The sequence below is a fragment of the Lissotriton helveticus genome, chromosome 6, assembly GCF_964261635.1.
Source record: "Lissotriton helveticus chromosome 6, aLisHel1.1, whole genome shotgun sequence".
NCBI lineage: Eukaryota > Metazoa > Chordata > Amphibia > Caudata > Salamandridae > Lissotriton > Lissotriton helveticus.
In genome coordinates this window covers 1,918,266,271-1,918,292,157 of record NC_136067.1, presented here as the reverse complement: position 1 = coordinate 1,918,292,157, position 25,887 = coordinate 1,918,266,271, and the positions used below count along the sequence as shown (strand labels likewise).

Genomic DNA, 25,887 nt, shown 5'->3' with positions numbered 1-25,887 from the left:
AAATGTGATGAGTTGCCTAGGTTATGTGCATTCCCTTCACAGGCGTGATAACTGGCAGGAGAGATGGGGAGGGAGAGACCGGCCTGGCTATATCATTGCCTGTTTCAGGTCTTTTCCCCCCAGATTCTATTAGTTTTTTAAGTTCGAAAGTTAAATAAAATGACAATTTCTTAATAAGATAACAGTATTAACTCCAATCGCCTGCTGCATGTGATAAATACATATAGTATTCAGATTAGGCATTCTGGAGTAGGCCATTAGTAGGAAGGTGAGGGGTGCAGACTGAAATTTTGGACCACGAGGTATTCTGAAATATGTTGTGTGTGATAGTTATAGAGCTGTCTTGATGCACTGTTTTGGGTGGCCCCACAGGCAGCAGATGGATGTACTGAGAAGCACTGTGTTCTAAACGTTTTAGCCCATGAAGGTTTTTGAAAAGGCAAGGAATAGGGTATGCTACTGTGCCTTTTTCAGAGCACATATATTGCTGGATATTAAGCATTTCCTCGTTTTTCTTTGCAGGCACTATGATCATGATTTGAATGGTGCAACAGGTGCAGTGACACAGAGGCCAAAAGGTTTAGGAAATGCACTGATGATTGCAATATTTTACTACCAAACAAGCAGTCACACGTGCAATTAGCTTGCAGACACTAGGGTTGGTGATTTCAATGGTGCAGTGGCACAGCAGCCAAAAGCCCTAGGGAACACACTGAACACTGTTTATTGCTATAATTTACCACTAACCAAGCAGTCACAAATGCATTTAACTTGCAGGCACTAGCTTTGATTTGAGTGGGGCAGCAGGTGCAATGACACAGGCCAGAAGGTCTATGAAACCCACTGATTATTGCTATATTTTACTGCTAAACAAGCAGTCACAAGTACAGTTACCTTACCAGCACTAGAGCCATGATTTAAATGGTGAACCAGGTGCAATGGCACAGGGGCCACGGTAAAGGGATAGGGTTTTAAAAAGGAGAGGTTGTGATCTATGAATTGCGGTATCAGTCAGTTGCAGAACTACAATAAGAAGGAATTAGTCAGACAGGCATGAGACTGAGAGGAGCCTATACTTGGAAATAAAAGCCATGCCGAGGATGGAAGGGGACGAGGTGGGTCACTAAAATACAGAAAGGAGTGTTGAGCAGTAAGTATTTATCTCGCTGAGTTGCTTGCCTAACTTTTGTGCACTGTTGCAAGGCACCCTTTTTGCAATAACCAGATCATGCAGAAGACCTCCAGCTCACATTTAATATATTTTTAATTTGCATTAAATTGATCAGCTGCACACAAAGGGTTACATAGGTCACCAACTCAAATTAAATACCTAGACTACGAGATGTCTGGGAGACTTGCTGCCAAGTTTTTATAGAGAGAGAACATTTATGATTCAAGAATGAATGAAGACATTATAATGCATAACCTCCGAGAAGGTACTCTACCTCCACAGGAGCGTCTCCAAGGCAGCATAGTTTCAACATGAATCCAGGTATCCGATACTAAATTCAGATTATTCACACTAGCTGTGTGTACATATTGCAAAACAATCTGGCAGTTTCTGTTTGACCTCCGTGATAGCCCTGCCATAGACTAAATCCGCCTAGGCATTCGATTTATAATTCCAGCGATTGAAGATCACTATTGCCGTCACGAACTCCCATAGTGTGGATCTGCATAAATCTTGGATCATGTTTACTTGTAGCATAATCACTTAGAATTACCTGAGGATTCTGCAAGAATTGAGCAAGAAGATTAATGCCCCTCTTGTCTAAAAAGGGGCGCGAGGATGCATTTCGCACTAAGAAAGTGGGCTAAATGAAACAGAATATGAACAGGATCATGAGCAACCGCCCACGCTTGCTAAATATGCACTTGGGATAGGATTTTCCCCTAACCCAGCATTTAGCACTAGTTTCTTAGCGCAAAATGCACTTTGCTGTGAGAAAATAGTGCTCAACACAAACAAACGTGCGAGCAGTCTCTCGTGCTTGGTAACTGTGTTCTCGCAATAGATTCACCCAATTACTCTTAATAACTTGAGTCAGAGTAATTGCATTATTATCAGTAATTCCATGTCAGAGTAAAAACAGAATTACTCCGGCATAATTAAAGTTACTCCCAGGACTATTGTACCCCCGTGAAATAGAGACTGGTGGCTGACAGATGATTTTTGCACCATTAGCTAACTATTTTTAAATGTAAAAGTTTTCCCTACATGACGTAACATAAAGCCTCAAGTCTACTTGAACATTCAGAGCTCTGTACACCGACAACAAAAACTAGGAAGTTCATGAAACCTGGGTGTGGCTTTAGAATTCCTGGCTGCCTAAGCCATAGGCTACAAAAGAAACTTTCTTTCCTTGCTTCTAAACAGTGTTTTTTTGGTAAGTCCACACCATACTGTAGGTGTAATGGGAGATATGTTTAAGCCAGGGCATTGGAGTTCTCTGCGGTTATCTTCTAAAGAGCAGATGGGCGGTGCCTCTTAGTTGGAAACTCAATCGCAACCCATTTAGTTTTGGGAAGTGAATATCTCATTTATTGGCCCGTTGCAAGAGAGGCCAGTTTAGAGCCGGCGCGTGTGCCACCTCCTGACACAAGGCTCTTAAACAGCATGAGCTCTACTTGGGTGCACACTAGTTTGGCACTCTACGGGGACCGGCTGAATTAGTGCCTTGAATTGCCCTTTTGGACTCTTGCTATTGGTGGGCTTCTGCTATGCTTAGCCAAATGGTGCAGGCATTGCTCAAACCAAACTGTTGGTCTCCCTCCTCTCCTGTAAGCTACTTGCACACCTAGAACATTTTGGACACTTCCAGAAAATGCTCAGTGACTTGGGTAGTTACTACGTTGGTGTTCCTCTAATCTACTTAAAATTCCTTCCAGGCATTTCACATTCGTTTTTGAATGAACTGTTTTAGTTGGGACCTAAGGAAATGTTTAGTTCATTGTACAACATTTGACCTTTGACCCTACAGTACACCAAATTAAATGTGACATGCAGAATAGAGGAAATAATCATGACCCAGAGAAATGGCGCACTGATTGTTGAGCACTGTGGGCAGTCCTACTTTCATCAACCTATCTCTTAATCATAAAACCAAACAATGAAAATAACCAGGGGAGGGACCCAATGGCAGGGCCGGACTGGGAACCGAAACCGGCCCTGGCAAAGTGCTCGGCCGGCCCCCCTCTCTCCCCCCAGGGGGTTGGGGGGTGCGACCGCGCTCTTTGCTAGGGCCGGTTTTCGGCCGATTTTGTTACAGTGCCGTTTTTGCAGCTATGCTGCAAAAAACAACCCTGTAACAAAACCGGCCCCCACCCTCGCGGCCGACCGGGGGATTGCCCGGTGCCTGCAACGGCCAGTCCGGGCCTGCCCAATGGGCATGATGGTTCGCCTCTAGTAACTCGTCCATGTCAGGAGGAGGGTGGGAGTATACTGCGTCACATCCCTGCACTCAGTTTGCCCCACTGCTTCATGGTAAATGAAGTGCATGATAACGCTTACTCCACAGGCCTCAAATTATAAAAATGTCACTAGACCTGCCGGTCTCTATACTTAGGGCCTGATGTAGATCTTGGTAGACGGGTTACTCCGTTACAATGGTCGGTATATCAGTAACCCGTCCCCTGAGATTTAAGTAAGGCCCTTAAATAATCTACTCAAACTAATTTTAATTCTCTTGACCCTAAACGTTTGCAAATGATCTGATCTCGGGCAAATATTTTTTATTCAGTTACTCGCCATTTTCTTTATCACATATAAGCACGCCTGCAAATGCTCACGTTCAGCATGTCTATGATACAAAAGACACTTTTGTTTGATTTAATGGACTAAACTTTTGCTCCATATAAACCACAAATTTAGCCAGCAATAGGATATTCATGACCTCTGGCTTGCCTCTTAGTTTATTGACCGCATTGTCATCAGGGCGGGAGAAGGAATGTTTCTCCAATCCTGTTTAAAATAACTTTTAATACATACATACATGAAGCATGAAGTAGTAGCAAACTTATTTGCAATCAGCAGATTTTCAATTTAAATGGCCACAACATTTCCAACTGACGTGGTTTTACCATATAGTGTATATTGTGTGGTAATCGAGTTTCTGCAAATAATTGTCATTTGCACATCACCCATTAAAGTTATGTTTTGCTCCTATGTAAGTCTTTGTTTGCTTCATGCTTCTGAATTGCAAAAAAAAATTCTTCGGAATTCCTGAAATATTTGGAAATACTTGTACGATTTATTCAGCAGCTGTTTAAATGTTGTGTTTTAGAAATAAAAACCTGACATCATACAGCCTTTTGTTTCACAGTGATTGTCAGACAACTCACTTGACAAAAACCTCTAACTGTAATAAGAGAAAGAAAACATCTTTTTTCAGAATAAGATAAACAATTAGTAAAAATAAAAACTTGACCTCTATCCTTGAACAGACAGCAAATGTGCCAAAATAAAAGCAAGATGTAAAGGAGTCTTTATTGCTCATTCCCTTTCTGCATGAACAGAGCACCTGTGCCTGCCAGCTTAAGTTCATTCGTCTGAGTGGACGAGTAGGTGCTGATACTCAACCTGATAAATTCTTACTTGCCCTAGCTAGTGGGAGAGTAGATTTTTCTAGGCCTACTTCTGTAGTATTCAATTGTTCACCCTTGTTGGTGTAGCCTGTGCTTTGTAACTCTGAACACAGTTTTCTGTGTTAATTCATCAGTAGAGAGCAGCAAGTCATTTTGGGGGTGCTAGTGCCTATGACTTGCACAGTCTTAAACAAGTGCAAAACATTTTACAGAAACTTTTACAAACGTTTGTGGAGGTCATGCAAAGTATTTCTAATTGGAAGCAGTGCCTCTTACAAAATAAATAGTTTTATTGGAATTCAACAAGCTCCTCCTAATAAGTCTAGGACCTTCAGAAGCACAGCCTTTGTTGGGCTTTCAGGATCAGTGATGACTTTGCATCATCTTCAGCAGACTTTCACTAAATTCATTGTGATTCAGAGTTAAAACTAAGTTTTTGGCCCAAGCACGCAATCCTGGGAAGAGTGGCAAGTTTTCTGCAGGGTAATGATGTTTAAGATATCTTCTCAGAAGTTAAAATAACCAGAAACACCTCTTCTTTGAGTGGCAGAGCTGAAATAAATAGATTGATCATTCAGAATTTATGAGAAAGCTTAGGCGTGCATTTTCAGGAAAAGATTAAGCTTTCATGCACCTATTCAGTGACTGGAAAGGGTGAGGCTTTATTCATATTTGTAGGGTAAAATGGCGTTCCATACCGCTGGTTGACACAGGCGACATTTAGATTCACATTTCCCCTAAATTCTGCAATGCAGCTAGTGCATTCCAGTTATGCACTATAACTTAAACATGTTCATTTTGGGTGGGTTTTTTGTTTTGGTCATTAACCAGATACTCCGATTCGCTATCCAAACTTCTGGCCATACCACCCCACTCTCTACTGTGATTGTTTTTCTGTTTTGGTTGTATGTACTTAACACCATTTAGCATAAAAACAAAATTTAACATAAGAACATTTTTTGGTCTTCCTGGTTCTGAAGTTGAAACTATGGGTTTATTAGCTTCAAGAGAAGGCACTTTACTATTAGATCTGTGACTGTTGCATCTTGTGGGTAATGGATGTTTCTGCCCAAGTGGCACTTTACAGCCTTCTAGTCTTTTGCAGAGGGTTACTCTTGCTACTAAATGATACACCTTCAGCTTGGTGAAGTAACAAGGGAGTATTTAAAAACAAAAATACGGGCCAGGTGTTTCTAAACACATTTTGTGCATGAACTTTTTTCCTGTGTAACCCTGCTCCTATCTGATTTTTGTATTCGTGTCTAGAATATAAATTGCATTTACCCTCTCATTGGATTTTTGGTATATTGCCAGTTTGGGATAGTAAAATTCACTGTAAACTGTGGCTTCCTTATTAAGGCAAGATTTTTTTTTTTTTGCATTAGTCAGCCATTAGTCATAAGAGAATTTGCTGGGCCATTAACTCCATTATCTTTCTAATTAATTTGACATGGGTTTGGGAGCTCAGTTCTGTTATTGGAGTACCTAAGTGAACAGCATGGCTGTGGTGTGATAATTGCTTTCCTGAATGTTGAGTGGAGAGTGAATGGCAGCCTACACTCTCTCTTCAGCTTGACTGGTCTTTCAAAATACTGATAAGATCTGCCCTTTGATACACATGTACAGCTCCACCAATTGCCTAAATTGAAGAGTGATTTAGCTTTGTTCTTTTTGGTGTTTTCTTCCCAAACATTCCTATCCTTAATTGGTCATCCTGTTAAACTAGATTCCAGAGAAGTTAACGGAATGTGGTGCACATTTGCTTTCCATCAAGGGTGAAAATACCCAAGTATCATTGTGGCACTGTGAGCAGGTACATAGCAAGGCTTCACATCCTAAGTATCTTGGGAAGATGTCTTCTAAATCATGGTTGAATATTTGTGTCATTATCAAGCAACCTCCTCTAATTTGTTTGTCATGAGAAATTACATTTTATTATTTGAGTCAAATTCCTGAGTTAGTGATGTGGATTCAGCGGACCTCGATTCCATAACAAACTGGTAGCTTGGATGTTATGTGGTTTGGGCCCTAGACTTCCTACTGGTGTTGCGAACAGCACAGTAGCACACGGGCTGGTTGTGGCAAGTGCTGCTGTAGGTGTTTGATCTGCTGTGTAAGTTAGATCAGATTTTCTTTATCTGCCTTCCTGTTACCTTTTTGATCCAGCTGATTGCAGCTAATGTGTATTCGGCTTCAGAGGAACCTGAAAGCTTGCAAATATATTTGTTTGCTTTTAAAAGGTCCTGTATAGTTTTGATTTGGCTCTGTTTCGTAGTTACGAAATACCTGATACTTTGCTCGTAGGTCAACACGCCATACTACACAAAACATCACTGGACTGTTCCTCCTTGTCTGGCATTCAGCCTTCAGTGGTATACTGATCACAATAGTCATATGTGAGATAATCTCGTCTCACTCGAACATGTAAAGAGTAACTAGTTGCAATGGGGTGCCAGTTCTTGCTGGTTCCTGCTAGCCACTCAAATCACTGTCGCGGATGTGCTAGAGTTAATGGCATAACAAAATAACAGTTGTCCTTTTCAAAGATCCTTGTCGGAGCATCCTACATGTGTCTCCTCACAACCACACTCCAGCTCCACCAACATCAGCTGTCCCCCAGACTGGTCAGAATGTTGGTCTCAGCTGTCCCCTAGAGCCATATGTATTTCTATTACCATAAATCGCACCCCTGGCATTTGATGTACATTGGAGCTTTGGCTTTTATGGTGTTACTTGACCATCAAAGAATAAACGTCATCTGTGGCTGGATTGCATGTATGATTCGTTAGTACTGTGGAGCACCAAGCAGTGTGCGACTGTTGGGGAAATACATTAGAAAGACCAGTTTGCTTGCAGAATTAGCTCTGTTCTCAAGTTCACAATGTCTGTGGTTGCTGTATAGGCTTTCCTTCCATAGCTGGATAATGTCCATTTTATCATTATTTGACTCCTGTTAATGCCCAACAAAATGTTGGTGTTTCTGGGTTTAGAAATAAGCATTTTGATTGATAGCCCATTGGTCTCAAGCTAATCATGATCACAAAGGCACTCACATTACGGAATCCTCAACAAATCAGTTTTCGATTTAACATTTTTTTTTTTTATGAAATATTGTAATGCGCTTCTTTTGTCTGAACTTAAATTCTCTTGTGCGTTTCACTTTGTTTCTTTTAGTCTTGCATAGTCTTGATATGCTGTTGTCTACCAAACCCACACAGGGGTTCTTTAGCAACTTATCTTTTTGTATAGTGTGAGCATGCTTTTATTCCAGCGTTAAATTTGATATTTAGCCACAGATTAGCATTTCTTTATGAATATGCATTTATGTTTATGGTATTTTTGTAGTGTGAGCCTAGCCAAAAGGCATCTAAACCTCAATGAAATAATTCAATTGTTGTCCAGTAGGATCTTATATGAAAGATTGTATTTCTTATTAAGTCTGAGGGAACCGAAAGAGCCCTCTATCTGTGTCCTGAAAGGGTTGGCGTGGGACATTTTGTGCAATGAAACTTATTCTTGTCATTAGTATCCCTTGTGAACCCACCCCTGTTTTATATAGAGAAAGGTTTCAAACCTCCTCTATGCCGCCTCACATCTGGACTCCAGTTTGCCTATGTCCCCTTCTGTCTGACAATTTTTGATAATTCCATCTCATCCTGTGTGTTCATCATCCTTGCATTGTGGAGAGAAGGTTTAAAAATTAGGGCTCCTCTCTCTCATTTATGGAGCACCCCAAGTTCACTTATTTACCCCAATCCATTTTTCATATGGTTCATTGTAAGTAGTTTTGGCTGAAATTGTTTGGGGAAGAGAATCGCCTCTGTCCAGATGTTTCCCTCTATATTGCTTCTTCATAATTCTGTGTGCTCCACAAACCCTCGTCCTTGCCCCGGTCCCTCTCCTCTGGGACTCGCATTCCTCATTAAGTGTACCTGCTTCCCTAACGTAAAGTTCATAACACGGGGAGGGTTTATCATGCGTCCATGTGGTCATTAGGGGGCGACTCCAACTGTCCCAGGGACAGGCATGCGGTTTTAGGATTCCAGAGCAAGACAAAACGAGTTTAGGCATCAGCCTCTAGTAAAGTACAGACTGTAAGAATGCCATCAAAAAGTGGCTGTAGCTGTATGACTTTAGATGTCTCAAAAAAGTTCTTCTACCACACACATACTGCTTCCTTACATACATGGAGAGTGTTTTTAAACCTAAAGTGTACTAATCATACTTTCCCATTACTTTTTTTGCAATTTCCTAATTAAAACTTTCCACGCAATACAGCACATTTCTATGTAGCCCCTGCACTTATTTATGCAGTCACTAACACATCCAGTCACTTACCTATACAGTGTGCCATAGAAGCAGTTACTCAGAGATGGAGGCACTGATATATCTACTATTTCCCTTCTATACTAGATCACATCGCCACTCATTCACTAAAACAGCCAATGACACACCCATTGAGTCACTGATTAATTACTGACATCCATTCTCTCACACATGCAGCCATTTACACAGTCACTACCTCATCCGGTCTTTACCGAAGAGGACTCACCGGGAGATTGGGGGAATCTGGAGTGCAGGGCGCAGTTGGCGCTGCCGTCCTTGCTGACAGCTGGTCCCCCCCGCCGCCGCCACCGGAACTACACGCGGCAGCCGAGCGGGGGGACCACAACCCCCACAAACCTTTGTTTTTCTTTGCTCCGCCCCCTCCCGCCCACTGACGCGCCCGGAAGGCGCTGAAAAAGACTGATTCCCTTCCGCGCCGCGGGACGCGCGCGGGCGACGCCGGGAGAAGCCCGGGACAAGGGCGGGACCATCTAAGGCCATCAAAGGCCGGATAAGGACGGGACGGGCTACCCCCCTTGGCCGCCTCATTGAATGCCTATTACCATGAAGGTAATGACCCCCTCTTAATTGATTCGTCCCCATATTCGTGGTCTTTTCTTTATATCACCGCCCTTTATCCCTTTATCACCATGACTTCCAAAGGGGACTTTTCAAATAGTGTAGCTGCCAATGGACAAATGTTCTCTCTGCTAGACGAGCTAAACCTCCTATGTAAAACAACTTATGTTACATTGCTAACCCCCCCTCCGCCTAAAAGCGTTAGTATACTCTCAGACAAGGTTACACTTCTAGATCCCTCCATATCATCTAACTTAACCTGCAGCCCGATCACTCAATGTATTGAACCCTCTCAGGTTCCAGCTGTGAGAGGGAAACATAACGGTGTCAATCAAGGAGGGAACGACCCCAAAAATCAAAAATTGTGCCTAAGTCCACTCATTTTTAATTCCTCTCTGATCCCCCCGACTGTTGAGTACCCAGAACCCATAACATCTCCTCCTCACTTGCCCATACTACCCCTTATTGAACAACTGGTTAGCTCAATGATAGCCCCTTTGATAGAAAAAATTAACATGTTAAGGGGATAGGCTCTCCGATATAGAAAAAGCCATTAAGTCAAACCCGCTGGTCGGTGATTGTAGTGTTTCACTCAATTGCCCAAACCCACCTCCTATCCACCTAGGCTCTAAACCTTTTGTACAGGATATAAGGTGTCAAAAACAACATGCTGGCCCTAGTGTATCAGTGAAAAATAAAATAGCGAAATACCCCGCTACAGTTTCCCCCTCCCAGCTGACCGTACCTACAGTATCACACAAGAAGGCTAATTCTATTCATTTACCACCAGAAGCAGCCCCATACGTGTGCATCCTTGCGGGTGTACCTGCTCTTCCACCTGGAAAATCTGAGAGACAACAAGACCTAGTTAACAAAACCAAATTCTGGCTGTCAAAAAATAGGCCTCTGCCTCGTAATTTATATGGAGCAATCGGGAGTGTCGGAAGGGTGGACTGGTTGGGCTCCCTTCCCAAAGATCTTTCTGGGGATTTGGTACTCGTGAGATTTAGAGACTCCAACATTGTCCCCTATCTGAAAACCAGGCCGCCTCAATTAAGAGACGGCCCAATATCCATATGGGACTTACATGATTTCTATCCTCAACATCCCGTGTTCTCTTCCTCTCCCAAAATGGACATGTAACAATGACTATCCACGAATTCTGCTGATATTGCATCAACTCTGGAGTGGAAAAAGAAATTTTTAGTATTGGGTTTTTATTTTATTGTACTTTAGCCTATTATGTTCCTAAAGTCATTGTAAATATTGCTACTTATTTTTTGCATCGTATAGTTTTTACATGTATTGATTTCTGATGTTTATGCTTTTATGATTTTTTAATTCTCAAAAATCGAATCAAGCTTTCTAAATAAATAAAAGTGTACTTGCTACAGTTATTTTTTAATACCTCATTACTTGGTCCCTGAAATGGTAATTGTATCTTTTACATGCTCATCAGAACTGAAAATCATTGATCCGCCTGGCTCACCAGCTCCAATCCCTTTGTACATTTATCCCTAGACTCAACACTGATCATGTATTACTCTACGCCAGGGGACTCCAACCTTTTCTGTACTGAGAGCAACCTTATGTTCAATGAAACACATTCACAGCTACTAATATTATTCGTGCTGTATAATTTCAATATATTTAAATGTATAATAAATCAACCAAGCAAAAGCATTCTCATTTAATAAGCTGGGCTGCACACAGGTGAGCTACTAAGAGGTAGCTGGAGGGCTAAGGTAGCTCACCCTCTACTGGTTGGAAACCCCTGCCCTATGACCTGCTGCCCACTTCTCTACTCTCATTAGATGCCAACTTATTCTGCAGTTTTGCCATGCACTGAAAAACCAAAAACCACTCCCCGTGGCTTTACATGAAAAGTATCATACTCCTTTCATAGAAGGGAGTGGGCAGACGGGACTGCCCTGCGGCCCCTACTGTAGTGGTTGAGGTTCTTTACTGCCGTCATCCATCCTACTGTGACTCAGGAACTGTGCCAAGTGCTTCTCCTGCCACACTTAAATCAGTGACTGTTGTCCGGCCGTTACTAATCGTTTTAGTGAAAGAAAGTAATTTAATCACACTGTTTTACTTGTCCAGTACAGGGTTACAATCCTTTTACAACTTTATTGGTGCACCCAAGCCTTGATTCTTTTTTTTTTTTAACACAGTGTAAAAATGCAAAAAAAATTTATGATGTGATTAATTATTTTTCAGAGCTCAAAAATAAAGTTAAAAAATGGTTACTTTTTTAAATTGTTAATCCAATACACATGGCATCCTGAATTCCATATTCTTCTGTAGAGGACGAAAATTCACAAATTGAAACATGGCAAAAGCGAAAGGCACCAGTAAAGGGGTAGAGGAAGAGAAAAGGGATACCCCATCATCAATACCTGAAATCTTGAATGTCAGCCGAAGAATAACACACCATTATCTGATTGACTTGTTGTCATGGGCAGTGATGACAGCCTACTCTCCCAACCCCTAAAATTATTGAGAACAAATTGGGGTCGCTTATATCCCAGAAAGAGTGCTGATGATGCTGGCACAGTACATCAGTTTAGACTTTGCAGAGTTGAAGCAAGATTCAGCTGGTCAAAAGCCTGTGGCTGTTTCTGTATCCTTCTACTAATGTTTTATTTTGTTAAACAAAGCCAAGTAAGATTAGATGAAGCACAAAGCTTATTTTAAGACTCAAGTAACACATAATGTTCTCTCCAGCAGCGACAGACTCCTAACCCCTATTGTGCTCACTGAAGGAGAGGTGAGGCACAGTTTGATTTTAGGCAGCGAACATGGCTAAAAACAGGGTTGCAATCGTTCCTTCTTTGCCTCAGCTACACTCTGTGTTGGTATCTGTTGCCTGTGTACTTGTCCGCCTCCCCTCTGTGTTGCACTCTCACTCATGTACTTTCCCCTGCCCCAAGTTGCTTTCTCGCCCTTATGCTCCTCCCATGACAACTCCACGTTGCTCTCGCCAGCTGTTTCTGCCCAGTGGTCTGTTTCTTGAGTTCCCCCCACCTGTGACCTGTGTTGCTTCCCACGCCCATGCCCTTTATGTTGCTCCCCCCCCCTGCATCTTGTGATGCTTCTTCTCATGCGTCTACCGCCTACACCGTGCTTCCCAAAAAAAAGATCAGTTCTTTTTTTCTTTTTTTTTACTGATCCAACTTGGTACATTTAACCCCTACCGCGCTACCGCGTTTTCCCGCTGTGCGCTGAAAAAAAAAATGGCTTGTTTATGACAAAGCCAGCTCGTCATCCGCGTAGCGCAGGTAACGCCCATGACGAGCTGGCTTTGTCATCAGCGCCGAAGGGGTTAAAGTAACAAGAAGTTGGTCATTTTGTAGGTGCACACACATTTGTGTGGCCTTTTTTGTGTGTTTTCTTTAGCCAAGCTTCACAGCATCAGGGGTGCTGTACAGCTTGGGTATAAACTCAAGGGTGTGGAATTTAATAAAATAACTACTTGTCCATGGGGCAGGTTTCTTCTTAAATATACTTGTCCTGTAATAAAATCAACTTTCCCCCTTTGGTGCTATGGAGTCAAGCGACAAATTATGGCAGCAATCTCATTATGTAAGAGCTCAGATATAGCCTCTCTTATTATGCCAGGGCTCATAACATAGTAGTGTTTGAATACTTGCAATCCCCTTATGTTTACACGTTTCAGCAGATCTACATGCTGAGGCTGAAGGTAGTGGTAAGCAATAGTTCCAGGGTTAGAATGCCCTTTTGAGTCTGTGCAAACCTACTAACTTGCATGTTTTAAGGGTTTTCAGCAATTCTTCTCTTATCTTTTTCCATACTGAGAAATGTTGGAAATGTATTCCTGACAATGGCAGATGTAAATCTTCCTTCAGTGTTGTTAAAAAAAAAAGTGGTTGGAGGGAAAGTGAACTTGGAAACACTCAGATTTTCACATGAGCAAATCTACACATGCATATTTGCTCATGCTAAAATGCAGTTCAGATATTTTCTAAAAGTACTATTTCTTGTCCTACTTCTGTAATTTCTTGGGAATTCACGAAAGCCATACAGCTACATTTAATGTCAGGACATATACCATGGGTGCACTTTTGAGACTTTATTTAATTATTGGGCCCCTTATTTGGTCTGGCGTTGACCGTGACCTTTTGTATTTATTAAAATTCTCTCTCTCTCTCTCTCTCTCTCTCTCTCTCTCTCTCTCTCCTTCTCTCCTCCTCTCCTTCTCTCCTCCTCTCCTTCTCTCCTCTCCTTCTCTCCTTCTCTCTCCTCCTCTCTCTCCTTCTCTCTCTCTCCTTCTCTCTCCTTCTCTCTCTCTCCTTCTCTCTCTCTCCTTCTCTCTCTCTCCTTCTCTCTCTCTCTCCTTCTCTCTCTCTCTCCTTCTCTCTCTCTCCTTCTCTCTCTCTCCTTCTCTCTCTCTCCTTCTCTCTCTCTCCTTCTCTCTCTCCCTCCTTCTCTCTCTCTCTCCTTCTCTCTCTCTCTCCTTCTCTCTCTCTCTCTCTCTCTCTCTCTCCTTCGCTCTCTCTCTCCTTCGCTCTCTCTCTCCTTCTCTCCCTCCATTCTGCTCTTTCACAAGGAGCATATCTCCAAACGAAGTAATTTTGTTCAGTGCCAGTAACTATTGTGGCAGTGTGTGCTTTTTGAGACCAAAAACAATTTTGCTTTTGCCATTGTCTGTTAGAATGGTGAGGGCCCACCAGCTTCCACACCAATGAGGTTTTACAAAAACCATGCCAAAATAAGTCACACATTGACAAAACTGAAAAGCTGACCATCAATTTCAGACCTACTGGCTTTTCCAATGCTTGTTTATTTTTGTTTCCCATAATCTTATTGAAACTGGTTACACTTATTTTCTGGTATGAATATTTTTGTGAAATACTAGCATGCATCAACACATGTTACTAAATGATGCTTCAAAGAAATGGTACCTGAAATTTTACAGTAGATTAGCAAAATATTTTTTCCTGCTTTCATTTTTAATGAACATTTTATTTGAAAGCAAAGAATCATCAGTCTTGCTTTCAAGCTTCTGCAAATATTTGCATCAAATCGGAGAGTATTCTGGGAGCATTATACATAGCCTTATATTTCTAAAGTTTGAAAACGTGTGTACACATTTTTATACTGGAACCACGGTCAGTAGTGCAGTCAGAGCTTACAACAATTACTTAGAGCTCTCACCCTAATAATAAAGGCTTTCAATTCACAAACTATAAATACAAGTTTGTACAGCATTAACTTATTGGCAAAAATATTACCTTAACTACAGACAGTGGCCTTCCTTGATCCATAATGTGGTACTGCAAAATGGCAGCCAAAGGGTTTGTGTTCTAGGGGGTTGGGCCTTCCTGTCCCAAGGACAAAATACACATGGAAACGTGCGACCCTTGACCCCAAACAATATGTTCTGGGTGTCGGGCTATAGAAATTCCACATCCCTGAAACTATTGGCAAAGCCAGTCTCCAAGGTGAGACCTATTGGCTTTGCGAGTGCTTGTTGTATTTCATGGCTGGTATCCTGCTTTTGTGGCCATGTTGGTGGTGCTAAGATTTCTTGTGATTAGTGAGAAGGAGCATTTGTGTGGGAGATCAGCTGTGGTTATAGAGAGGGGATTCATCATGCAGGAGTACAGATAATTTCTGTTTTGAATGAATTGAGACTATGGGAATCTAGTGTTATCAGGGGTTTGTTGTCAGTCTCAGTTGAAAACCGAGAATGGATCTGAGGTAATAGAGCAGGAAAAGAAATGAATGAACCATCAGCATAGAGGCCATAAGAGAAGACATCAAGAGATGATGGCACCCAGCAGTGAGGGTAACAGCAGGAAGAGTAACAAACCTGAGGCAGAGACTGACTGGGATCCACTAGGAATGAGCTGGATGTAATTAAATACTAACAGGTTACCATAGACTCATTGAACTAACAAAATATGAACACCATGAAACTGGGATAAGTGATGATGCGCTTGTATACCGTGCCATAAAGACTCAGCTAAGCATTAGACTAAATGCTGCCAGCTAGTATAATTTGTATGTAGGTTTGGCACTTGTGGTGAACCACTGACATATGGGGGGGTTAGTGGGGGGAATACAAAATTTTCTAGCTATCGCGACAAGAATTTTAGATTCTATTAAGGACACGGAGGCGAGGATTATGCTTTCTCATTTCTTTACTGCACAAAAGAGCAGCCAATGAAAATGAAAACTACAAATGTAAAAACATTTCCCATGAGGCTTTGAACCACGCCTCTCATACAACAACCAATCACAGTGGCAATAAACATATATAGTATCGAGACACTAATCTGGCCTCCTCTTTCTTTGCGCGAACAGTCTCGTCATAGTGAACAAAGTCTTAACTCTCAACGGAGAGAACAGATCCTTTAGGAATTCCCAACGTAGAAAATCCAGAACCACAAGGAATCATCCTCCACCAGGAAGGGACAGCAGCACCATCCACAGGAGGCAGTTCACTCTTGTTGGAATCGTTTCCTGAAACAGAAAAGAAGTTTGAGAAAAGAAGCCCACAAATCCTATTTCTCAGAGGGTGGGTACAAAGTTGTTAAACAACATCATTTCGAGACAACTTTACAGTTATATAACTGTCCCAACGGGTGGGATAATCCTCGCCTCCGTGTCCTTAATAGAATCTAAAATTCTTGTTGCGATAGCTAGAAAATGTTGTATTCTATGGCAGGACCGGAGGCTTCTGATTATGCTGGTTCAAAGCTCAAAAATCAAGCTCATCAAGCACAGCATCAGAAACATGAGGAATAGGCTTATAATAAAACACCTTAAACGTTGAGTCCGAAAACCAATCAGCCGCCCTGAGGATATCCTCTAAGCGGGACCCTAATAAATAGGCTTTCGAAGCCATCGCACCTCTAGCTGAATGCGCACCATAAGCAGAGATATCAATGCCAGCTTCAGACATGATCCATCTAACCCTTCTGGCTAAAGTAGCCGCAGCGACAGGTTTGAAGGGTTTTTTAATAGATATGAGCAATTGTCCCAAAGGATCAACCCTGTGTGTAATAGTACGCTCCTCATAACATTTGAGACACTGCAACACACATAGCTTGTTGTTATGAGGAAAGGCGGGATATTCCACTGAGCATGACATGGTCTTGGTACGTAGTGTGATAACAAAGGAGACACCCTGAGTAGAAAACATCCTACCAGCCAAATCCAAAGCTCTAACATCTGAAACTCTGCGACATGAAATGAGGCACAAAAGCATAGTGAGCTTAGCAGAGAGCTGTTTCAAAGACAAATCACCATTATTGGGCCAGGTTTCCAACAAATTAAGCACCTTTGTAACATCCCACATTGTGGAATACCTGGGCCGAGGAGGGTTAGCCACACGTACACCTCTAAGCAACTTACAAACCAGGGGATGCATCCCCACCGGTTTACCGTCAATGTGGTCGTGAGCAGCAGAAATTGCAGACCTGAAATTGTTAACCGACCTGTAAGCCAGGCCTGAAGCTGCACGCTCAGACAGAAAATTCAGTACCTCAGTCACATTTGATCCCACCGGATCCACCTGCTTTGAAAGGCACCAACCCACCCACTTCTTCCAAGATGCAGAGTATCGTTTCCGGGTGGAAGGAGCCCACGCTTGTTGCATAAAGCCGGAAGCCTCACTAGAAAGGCCTGCAAGGCATTCATGTCTCCGGAGAGTGTCCATACCATTAAGGTCAACTGGTTCTGCAGGATTAGGGGATGGCACGCTCCCACTGGGTCCTGCAGAAGCGTCGGGAAGACAGGGAGCCGGAAGGGGAGATCCACAGACCACTCCAGCAGTGTGGGAAACCACGACTGAGTCGACCAAAACGGAGTCACCAACACTATCGTCGCCCTCTGTCGGCGTACCAGCGCCGCCACTCTCGGAATCAGTGCGAACGGTGGAAAAGCATAATTCCTCCGCCGCCGCCAATGGTGAAGGAACGCATCCGTCCCTATCGCCATCGGATCTGGTCTCCAACTGTAATATTGGGGGAGATGGGCATTGAGGCGGGAGGCAAACAAGTCCTTCTGACAAGGGCCTCGCATAGTCATGATCTGAGCAAACAGCAATGAATGGAGTCTCCAATCGCTGAAGTCTCGGAGAAACCGGGAGTTCCAATCCGCTACCTGATTGAACTTCCCCGGAAGGTATTCTGCCACCACCGAGATCATGCGATCCAGGCAGAAATGCCAAAATTCCTTTGCAATCTGAACCAACATTCGGGACTTCGTCCCCCCCTAAGCGGTTGATGTATCTCACCGCTGAGACATTGTCCATTCGGAGGAGAATACAACAATTGCTCTTCAGAGGTGAGATAGACCTGATGGCGAACGACCCTGCCAACAGCTCCAGACAGTTTATGTGTAATGATAGTTCGTCCGCCGACCAGCGTCCTCCTGTGATAAAATCCCCACAGCGAGCGCCCCAGCCCCATTGACTGGCGTCCGATTCGACTACCACATCCGGGGCTGCGCCGAAGATGGCTCGGCCATTCCAGGCTGACATATGGTCCAGCCACCAATGAAGCTCCTCTCGAGCTTCCGTTGAGAGAGGACTAAGGTGGTCGTAATGAAATTTCCTCTGCAAGTAAAAGATCTTCAATCTCTGAAGGGCTCTGTAGTGCAGGGGCCCCGGAAAGATGGCTTGGATAGACGAGGCCAGGAGGCCCACTATCCTCGCCAGCACTCGCAAAGAGATCTTCTCCTTGGTCAGTGTGGAAACTATTTCCCTCTTGATGGACCTTATCTTTTGAAGAGGAAGAAGCAGTTGAGCTGACACAGAGTCTATCAGGAAACCTAAGAACTCCATCTGTTAGTTCGGTACCATCACCGACTTTTTGGTGTTGATAACGAACCCCAGATCTTGCAAGAGGGACACAGTCCACTGTAAGTGGGTGAGAAGGAGGGTGCGCTCCTGGGCCAGAATAAGCATGTCGTCTAGGTAGATGATGAGGCGTACTCCCATCTCCCGAAGACGAGATACCACCGGCTTTAGAAGCTTGGTGAAGACCCAAGGGGCTGAGGATAGACCAAAGGGGAGCACTTTGTATCGGTACCACTGCCCTTTCCAAAGAAATTGCAAGAATTTCTGATGAGAGGGGCAGATGGGGACCGTCAGATAGGCGTCTTTCAAATCTAGACGGACCATCCAATCGTTCTCCAGCAAGAGATCTCTTAAAAGATGGATACCCTCCATCTTGAAGTGGCGATATGCGACATGTGGGTTGAAATCTCTCAGATTCAGAACTAGGCGTTGACCGCCTCCTTTCTTTTGAACTAGGAAGACATTGCTGCTGAAACCCCCGGGAAGGAAGGGTCCTACAGCAATGGCTTCCTTGGCTAACAAGTCTGTTAGTTCTGAGTCGATAAAACTCTGTTCTAGAAGGGAAAAAAGGAGAGGTGGAGGAGGGAAGGCTTTCAGGGGCCATTCCAACATCTCTATTTGATAACGCCTGACGGTCTGGAGGACCCATGCATCTGACGTTAGGTGTGACCAATTCACCACAAAATGACGTAGCCTGCCTCCCAGCGGAGTGAAACACACCTGACTTACCCGATGACTGATTGTCGAAGTTCTTGTAACCTCTATTGACTCCTCGGTTATAGTGACCTCTGAAGCCGCGGGATCTCGACGGATAGAAACCGGCCTGGTCCGGTTCCTGTGTGTATCCTCTGCCCCGCCTAGGGGCGTAGCCACGCTGAGGACCGGGATTTGAATAACGGCCGGTCGAGCGTCCTCTACCACGCCCGGCCCTATTAGAGACCTGATGTAACGCCCTCTTCAAGGAGGCCTGAGATTTATCGAGGGAGGCAAAAGTATTAACAAATTTTGCAATGTCTTTCACAAAATTGTCTCCAAACAGTTGCCCCTCTGCCAAAGGACCCGGCTCTGAGGAAGCCAACTCTACCAACTGAGGATCAATTCGGAGCAACACTGACTTACGTCGTTCTGAAGCAAGGGTGCAGTTGGCGTTGCCGAGCATGCAAATGGCACGTTGCGCCCAACCCGCCAGGACCTCAGGGTGAATGGCATCCCCTGTTTCTTGCGCCTGAAGGGCCAGTTCCAAGATTTTCGCTAGAGGTCCGGAAAGGTCAAGGACCTTATCTTGGCACGCTCTGAGCGCGCGATCAATACCTTTTTTGGGGTCCTTCTTGTATTTCTTAAGAAAGGTAGTCATGGAAGTGTCAACGTCCGGAGTGATGGCCACCTTGTGGGCTAAGTCGGGGCGGGGGCATTCGGATTTTAGGCGGGCCCTGACCTCCTTGTCAAATCCCTTACGGAGATGAGTTTCCATGTACGCTGCTACAGCGGGGGGAGGAACCCAGTCGGAGGACCTGGGGTGTACAATGTCAGAAGGGTCAAAAGAAAAGGGCGTAGGAGTAACAGGAGAGGACGCATGCTTCCGTTTCTTAGTGCGTTTGCGCGGAGCAGCGTCAGAGGAGTCAGTATCGGTGTCCGTGCCAGTGGTGGTAGTGTCAAGGGGGGGGGGGGGGGGGGAGGAGGTGGACGAGACGGCAAAGGTTTGTCGCCAGTAGAGGATTCCTTCGCTTTACACAGTTTACCATAGGACTGGGCGTGGGGCCATGCCGAGTCACCAGCAACTTTTTTAGGGACAGGGGGGCGGGACGGGTCATGCTTGGGCAGAGGAAAAGGCTTATCCGGGACCAAAAGCTCCAGTTTTTTGGCTAAAGGAAGGAGGGCTGAGGAAAGAGCCTTATCAAGTTTCGCGTCCAACTTTTTATCAATCAAATCTTCCATGGACTCTTCCTCGTAGTAATCATCTTGGCCATGGTATTCACCCGCAGTACCCTCCTCATCGCAGTATTCAGAATCTGCCATATTCATAAGGAAACGAAGTTTCCACTCAGAGTCCCCATAGGGAAGCAAATTGCCAGCCCAGGCAAGGGCGTCAATCAGGGGAAGTGCTAGGCGCAGGAGCCGGCGATACAAGGAATAAAGAACTCAGTCTAAAAGTCCAATCTTAGGACTAATGGAGGGAAGAACAACCCTTATCTAGTCAGGAAAAAGGGTTGCCAAAAATTGTCCCACTTCCAGATTCCCAGGAAGCAAGGGGTTAATGCTGACAAGCTCCGATCGAAATTGCGAGGCAAAACGCTGCTTAAATGCTGTAAATATGCTGCTAGAACGGGCCCTCGGCTCCTGGCCAACTGCGTGGTCCCCACTTCTGCCGGGGGCAGAGCGTCATGCACTTATCGAGGGATGCGCGCACACGTAGACGCGCGCGAGTCACCGCCTGCGCACGCCGGGCGTCAGGAGAGCTCCGACGTGCGCTTCGTTCCCGGGGGGGGGGCCCAAGTCCCTCTGAGCCACGAGACGCGGCCGCGGCAGAAGCAGCAGGCGGGGGAAAGGGGGGCCTACCAGCGCAACACGCGCTCGGAGAAACTACGGACGCGGAGCGGGCCAGGAAGCACCGCTCCGAGGTCGGGAGGGGGAAGAAGCCGATCGGCTTGCCAGACAGGGAAAACCTGCAAACAAAGTTAACAGTGCCGAAGACACAACAAAGGCAACGCTCAGTAAGTAGACGCCCTGAGCGTCAATACCAGAAGGCAACAATCAAAATAAACGCCCTGGGCGCAAATGACAACAGAAAGGCTGTATATAAGCAGAGAAAAAGCATATAACATAGAGAGCACTTATCTGGGCTGCGGAGCAGCAAAGAAAGAGGAGGCCAGATTAGTGTCTCGATACTATATATGTTTATTGCCACTGTGATTGGTTGTTGTATGAGAGGCGTGGTTCAAAGCCTCATGGGAAATGTTGTTTTTACATTTGTAGTTTTCATTTTCATTGGCTGCTGTTTTGTGCAGTAAAGAAATGAGAAAGCATAATCAGAAGCCTCCGGTCCTGCCATAGAATTTGAAATTCTCATTATCGCCTGAAAAATGCATTTTGGAGACTTAGCCTAACTATATTTTGTGCGTGTTTTTTTGTTTCTTTCTTGAATAATTTGAACGTTTGTAGATCTTAATAAGGTTTGCTTTTTAGTTACATTTTTGGTATTTTAGATTGTTTTAACAGGACAGAAACTTTGCAGCAGAAAGTAGCTGATTCGATGTTGCCTGTATGGGTATTTTGGCTTTGGACCTGCTAAAAACTAGCTGCTTCTCAGCCATGTCCTACTTTATAACAGACAGCACCACCGGGGTGTTGAGCTTAACTGCCCAGTTAGAGTAATAACAAGAGGAGGTACCCCTGATATACGTCACAGGGAAGGGGGTAGTTACATATGAAAAAAAGTGTTGGGTCCCTGTTTAATACCTAGTAGATTCGGTTCACTAAGGTTCTCAATCCAAGAGGTATAGCTTGCAATAAAGTCAAACTTTTCTACCAAACTGAAATGGAAACACATTGAAGGCAAAGTGGACACTTGAACTAAAAACTCAATAGAGATCTATGTGTAAATATACCAAACAACCAAATTTTATAAAAAAGATCACTGAATTTATTTGTACCTCCCAACTGGGTTACAATCTAAAATACAATCGATAGTAGAAATAAACAGATTTAAAACAACCACCGTGGGTGGTAATACAATGAATATCTTAAACAGTCAAAGTTAAAAACAGTCGACGCGGCGTTTCGGTGCTTTGTAATACTGGACACCTTCTTCAGGACATTATAACATTTGACTCCATATCTAGAAACCAAAAAGATTTTTTGTTTTCAGTGTTTTTGTTCAAAATTTGATCAGTCAGTCCCATTTGCCTTACCAATGCTATACTTGCTATGAATACTGAGCGTATCAATCTCTACTCTTAACTCATTTATCCACATTAACCTGAGTTTAGACAGTATCCAAATGAGGACGTCATCATCGGATTATACTTTTGAAACAGTTAAGAAATATTTTTGAAGTGTGTCACTTCAGATCTCGTTTATTTCTTATAGTGCATTTTAATCATTAGGTCTTGACATAGGACATATACCTGTAGATATGACAGGACTTTGTATAAAAACGTTTCAATTGTTTCCTTGGTGGGTTAAAATTTCACTGGAATTTCAGTTTTCCACTAGTCTATATAAACAGAAAGTTTGAGAAAACTCAGGGTAATAATTTTAGGCCATAGGGCTTCTCTGTGGTTTAATGATAATAAACAAAGGTTACCTCTAGTCACAGAGCTAGATATTTCTGTGTGCACGGAGGGGCCACCGATAGTTGTAAATTTCTTTGGACCTGAGTAAAAAGTAATGTTTATATTCTTTACTCTTGTGCAAGTATCCCATTGTTTAAAATTTCCTCATATATACAATAATGTACTAACCTGGGTTGTTATAATGTGAGTCTTTTTTTATATTCTGCACTTCATAGGCACGAGGTCAAATTTTGGTAATTCCTCAGATTCTCTTCTCATCAATTAGAAGAAATCTGTAAATACATAATATATGATCTATGAAGAGTGTTGGCGTAAAGACTATTGCAGGATTCTGAGAACTCTGAGATGGACAACAAAAATTATGGACACTAGAGACCTTTTTTTATATAGGCTGTTATTCGTAGGCTCTGCTTTTTAACCTGAACCTCGTGTTTTTAAATGGAAGTAAAAAACAGACATGGCTCGTTAAACATTGATACATATGAGGGCCAGAATATCATCTACCAGAAAAGGTCTCTAGTGTCCATAATTTTTGTTGTCCATCTCCGAGTTCTCAGGATCCTGCAATAGTCTTTACGCCAACACTCTTCTTAGATCATATATTATGTATTTACAGATTTCTTCTAATTGATGAGAAGAGAATCTGAGGAATTACCAAAATTTGACCTCGTGCCTATGAAGTGCAGAATATAAAAAAAGACTCACATTATAACAACCCAGGTTAGTACATTATTGTATATATGAGGAAATTTTAAACAATGGGATACTTGCACAAGAGTAAAGAATATAAACATTACTTTTTACTCAGGTCCAAAGAAATTTACAACTATCGGTGGCCCCTCCGTGCACACAGAAATATCTAGCTCTGTGACTAGAGGTAACCTTTGTTTATTATCATTAAACCACAGAGAAGCCCTATGGCCTAAAATTATTACCCTGAGTTTTCTCAAACTTTCTGTTTATATAGACTAGTGGAAATCTGAAATTCCAGTGAAATTTTAACCCGCCAAGGAAACAATTGAAACGTTTTTATACAAAGTCCTGTCATATCTACCGGTATGTGTCCTATGTCAAGACCTAATGATTAAAATGCACTATAAGAAATAAACGAGATCTGAAGTGACACACTTCAAAAATATTTCTTAACTGTTTCAAAAGTATAATCCGATGATGACGTCCTCATTTGGATACTGTCTAAACTCAGGTTAATGTGGATAAATGTCAAGAGTAGAGATTGATACGCTCAGTATTCATAGCAAGTATAGCATTGGTAAGGCAAATGTGACTGACTGATCAAATTTTGAACAAAAACACTGAAAACAAAAAATCTTTTTGGTTTCTAGATATGGAGTCAAATGTTATAATGTCCTGAAGAAGGTGTCCAGTATTACAAAGCACCGAAACGCCGCGTCGACTGTTTTTAACTTTGACTGTTTAAGATATTCATTGTATTACCACCCACGGTGGTTGTTTTAAATCTGTTTATTTCTACTATCGATTGTATTTTAGATTGTAACCCAGTTGGGAGGTACAAATAAATTCAGTGATCTTTTTTATAAAATGTGGTTGTTTGGTATATTTACACATAGATCTCTATTGAGTTTTTAGTTCAAGTGTCCACTTTGCCTTCAATGTGTTTCCATTTCAGTTTGGTAGAAAAGTTTGACTTTATTGCAAGCTATACCTCTTAGATTGATAACCTTAGTGAACCGAATCTACTAGGTATTAAACAGGGACCCAACACTTTTTTTCATATGAGCTTAACTGCCCACCAGATGCTTATCTAATCTTAAATGGATGCAGAAAAATCAATTATTTTATGTTTCTATCTTGCTTGAGATTTTTTAGACAAAGTTGAATGCTTTCCTCCGAGAACATTTCCTGTGTTTCATATTTAGAAGTGGATAGCCCCTCAGAACGGTCTTTGTAAGTCAGTTTTACTTATTTCCCTCTGACTCTAGCAAGATTACACCTTTATGGAAAAAAAGATGCATACTTAACGGTTACGTTCCTGTTATACATGGGACAAAGGATATTGTTTGGCACTGAAGTGTTACATGTCTATATAGAGTCATGAAGCCGAACACAAAGTTCCTTTAAAGTCGTGGAACTCGGAGGTGACTTGAAATGTCCTTGTAATGTGCAACAGAGGGTATTTTATTTCATATAATACGTGGTCACACCATCAACCTTTCCACAAACTAGTTAAATGTTTGATGGCTTGTGAAGTCCGTGGTCTTCGCGTGATCCCTGTTTTCGGCACTTCTTATCTTTGGTCAATGACCCAGCCAAAAGAGTGGGGTATTTTTTTTTTTATTATCAGGAGATGTGCTGGAAAGCTGGGCAGTAGGAGTTTTGTGTATCCCACAAATTACACTAATGGCTTCAACTCCTTTAAATTACAAGAAGGTGAAGTCAGTGTGTGCTGCTAGTCACACAATCTAAAAAAAAAAAAAATCCTTGGGTTGTGGTGGATCCTCTTCCCTCACGACGTGAATTTCATTTTTAAAAAGAAACTCCTGTGTAGGGGATGAACTGGTCACATCCTCTGCACGTAAACTGCACATCCAGCGTGCGTAAGGGTTAAACTGCCGGTTTAATGATCTGTTGCCTGCCTTTCACCTTTTCTGCTGGCTGTGGTAGCAGACATTAGGAAATCAAAACTCAACCATAATAATTTATTGAAGTTTAGCAGTTTTGTCTTTATTTCTTTTTGCAAGTTACTAAAGGGGTCACAAATAGACTATAAGGAAATTAGCGTCAGGTATTTATATTGGGGTTACAGGCTTATTTTTATTGATATGTATTGTATATTTACCTCATACAACATTATTGTGGGCATTACATTTATTTATATGCATTATATAACTACTATATACATACAAAAAGTATTTGTAAAATTGAAGTCTGGGATGGGATGCCAGGGGATGTCTGACATGGACCAAACAGGCACCCTGGGAAGATGGACAGAAGTTCACATGACTGAACCTGTAAGGAGTAATAAAGTTCAACTTTATGTAAATTGGTCTCAATTTAAGAAGAGTGTCCACATAAAAGTAGAACTTGTTTTGTCTACCTTTTGGGATCTGAACATAAAACTTTTTTTAGGGGAAAAGGTAGGATTTATATATCACAATTTGCTGCCTATTTTAATTGTGGTCAATCTTACAAAATGCAATCTACTTCTCCTGTCATGGATGTGATCATTTTCTTTTATATACCAAAATAACGTCTTTTAAACTTTATAGTGTTTCAAAGTAAGCATGCGAGCCC

General features: G+C 42.7%; 1 protein-coding gene across 2 annotated transcripts in view; it reads left to right on the top strand.

Annotated features, from left to right (window-relative positions):
• The window catches only part of COQ8A (coenzyme Q8A), a 366,784-nt gene that overhangs the window by 202,496 nt on the left and 138,401 nt on the right, over positions 1–25,887 (top strand). The gene's annotated exons all lie outside the window — the stretch shown is intronic.